The 3,003-nt window shown below is 51.9% G+C and overlaps 1 pseudogene; it reads right to left on the bottom strand.

Moving 5' to 3' along the window:
• Positions 1–1,218: 1,218 nt before the first annotated feature.
• On the bottom strand, positions 1,219–2,460 carry LOC129483882 (keratin, type I cytoskeletal 18-like; annotated as a pseudogene).
• Positions 2,461–3,003: the final 543 nt, after the last annotated feature.

Raw genomic sequence — 3,003 nt, 5'->3', positions numbered from 1 at the left:
GAAGTCCAGTTTTCCAGTGGAGATGGGCTGCTTTGTAAGTGCTGATACTTATAAGTTTGCAACTCTCTGTGGAGTTTGCCATTGTTTCCAACGTGGGGAGGATCTGTGTCTGTACTTCCTTTCCCATCATGCCTAGAACAGGGTGAATTACTAAATGTCGACGGCTGATGTGTAGGTCTAATCTGGCCATCACTGCTCTTAACCTCTCCCTCTGGTAGTGGTAACTACTGCAATGAGTTACTCCTCCATTTCATTTGATTCATGGGGGCTGCCTGCCTGGCCACTGGTCTTGGCATGTGACCTGAGCCAGATAATCAAATAACCCATCCCCATGGCCATAGTAACTTGACAAGAGAAGGGTGGCATGTGACCCACACAGACCAATTAGGGGTTTTCCCTGGGATTTTATATATGGGCTCCAGGAAAGAGAAACGCTTTTCTTCCACTGGAGTTTCCAACTAGAGTGATGTAAGCCTACAGCTCACATAGTTTGGGACCAGGCCTCCCTCCCACTCTTCCTCTCTTTTGCCTCTGGAATGTATGAAGTCATACACTGAGAGAAGCAGACTTGGAGGTGGGAAGAGAAAAAGATGGCAAAAAAGAATTGGGGAGAAAAGGAGAGAAAGAACAGTGGAGGGAAGAGAGAGGCCCTCCGGGATCCAGCACATTTTTTAATTTTTTTGAGACAGGGTCTCTGTCACCCAGACTGAAGTGCCATGGGGCAATCTCAGCTCACTGCAGCCTCAACCTCCAAGGCTCAAGCGATCCTCCTATCTCAACCTCCTGAATAGCTGGGACTACAGGTTTGTGCCACTGTGCCTGGCTATTTTATCTTATTTTGTTATATTTTATTTATTTATTTTGACCTCTGAACTTTTTTTTTCTTTTTGAGACAGAGTCTTGCTCTATCACCCAGGCTGGGGTGCAATGGCATGATCTCGGCTCACTGCAACCTCTGCCTCCCAGGTTCAAGCGATTCTTCTACCCCAGCCTCCCAAGTAGCTAGGATTACAGGCACCTGCCATCATGCCCAGTTAATTTTTGTATTTTCGTAGAGACGGGGTTTCACCACGTTGGCCAGGCTGCTGACCTCAGGTGATCTGCCCACCTCGGCCTCCCAAAGTGCTGGGATTACAGGTGTGAGCCATCGCGCCCAGCCTGACCTCTGAACTTTTTATTGGCCTTCTGCTCCCCAGAGAGTACTCTGCTTCTCCTGGCTTAATGTCTCAGAACTTGGGTGTCATTAGTCTCAGACACCACTTTGCCATCCACTGTCTGGCAGGCGGTGGTCTTTTGGATGGTTTGCATAGAGTTGCCGATGTCCAGGGCATCACCAAGATTAAAGTCCTCGCCGTCTTCCAGCAGGCGGTGGTAGGTGGCGATCTCAACCTCCAGCCTGACCTTGATGTTCAACAGGGCCTCATACTCCTGGGCCTGGCGCTGTCCCTCTGCCCGGGTCTGTGCCAGCTCTGACTCCAGGTGCAGCAGGATCCCGTTGAGCTGCTCCATCTGCAGAGCATAGTGGGCCTCCACCTCCTTCAGGCTGTTCTCCAAGCTGGCCTTCAGATTTCTCATAGAATCCAGGTCAGTCTCCAAGGACTGGACTGTACGTCTCAGCTCCGTGAGTATCATCTCAGCAGCTCCAACCTCGGTGGACTATGTGGTGACCACTGTGGTGCTCTCCTCAATCTGCTGAGACCAGTACTTGTCTAGCTCCTCTAGGTTCTTCTGAGCCAGCTCGTCATATTGGGCCAGAATGTCTGCCATGATCTTGGCAAGGTCCTGAGATTTGGGGGCATCTACCTCCACAGTCAACCCAGAGCTGGCAGTCTGGGCTTGCAGGCCTTTTACTTCCTCTTCATGTTTCTTCTTCATGAAAAGCAGCTCCTCCTTGAGAGCCTCAATCTCTGTCTCCAGCTGCAGCCGAGTGACATTGGTGACATCAGTGACCTTGTGGAGTTTATGGATGTCACTCTCCACAGACTGGTGCATGGCCAGCTCTGTCTCATACTTGACTCTAAAGTCATCAGCAGCAAGACGGGCATTGTCGATCTGCAGAATGATGTGGGCATTGTCCACAGCATTTGTGAAGATCTGAACCCTTAGGTCCTCGACGGTCTTGAAGTAATGGCTCCAGTCTCTGACGTGGGGTCCCTTCTTCTGCAGGGGCTCCCAGATTTTGCTCTCCAGTTTCCGGTTCTCAGTCTCCAGGCTCCTCACTCTGTCCAGGTAGGAGGCCAGGTGGTTGTTCAGGCTTTGCATGGTCTCCTTCTCATTCTGGATACTTCCCACTCCTTCCAGACCCCCAGCCATCCCCGCAGCTGGGCCCCCGGACCCCATGCCACCCCGGAAGCTGATGGAGCGGGACACAGAGATATGGGAACCAGAGCCCCCAGCGCCACACAGAGCGCCTCCATAGACGCTGGCCGCACTGCTGACAGGCCAGGCGCTGTAGCTGGGCACCTAGACAGAGCCCAGGGACCGGCAGCTGGTGGGGAAGGTGGAGCGAGTGTGAAGTTCATGCCATCCAGCAGAGGGAAAGGAAAGGACTCAGACTTTGCCCTTATTCTATTTTTTGCAGAGACAGGTTCACCCTGTGTTGCCCAGGCTGGTCTTGAATTCCTGGGCTCAAGCCATCCTCCTGCCTCGGCCTCCCGAAGTGCTGAGATTGCAGGTGCGAGTTGTCAAACCCATCCCCAGTACATTCTTGTGACCAGTTACCCGCTTACCTCTTATCAGCCTTCAGCTACTCTGTCTCTGCCTCTCTTTGTGACTTTAGCTTTACCTCCTGCCACCAAGCACATAAGTCCCCAGATTTGGGGGTTTGTGAAGGAATCTGAATGGCTCAGATAGTCACCCTTGTCCCGCTTAGACCTAACTTGTGCCCAGCACCACTTCATGTGTTGAGAATCAATGTATGGATTGGCTGTCATTAGGTAAGAGATCAACTGCCTACGACCAGGGAGATGGGAGTCAAAAGGCACCATCAGTCAGCATAGGAGA

This window comes from Symphalangus syndactylus, chromosome 6 (genome assembly GCF_028878055.3).
Source record: "Symphalangus syndactylus isolate Jambi chromosome 6, NHGRI_mSymSyn1-v2.1_pri, whole genome shotgun sequence".
NCBI classification, from domain to species: Eukaryota; Metazoa; Chordata; class Mammalia; order Primates; family Hylobatidae; genus Symphalangus; species Symphalangus syndactylus.
This window is presented reverse-complemented; position numbering and strand designations above follow the sequence as displayed.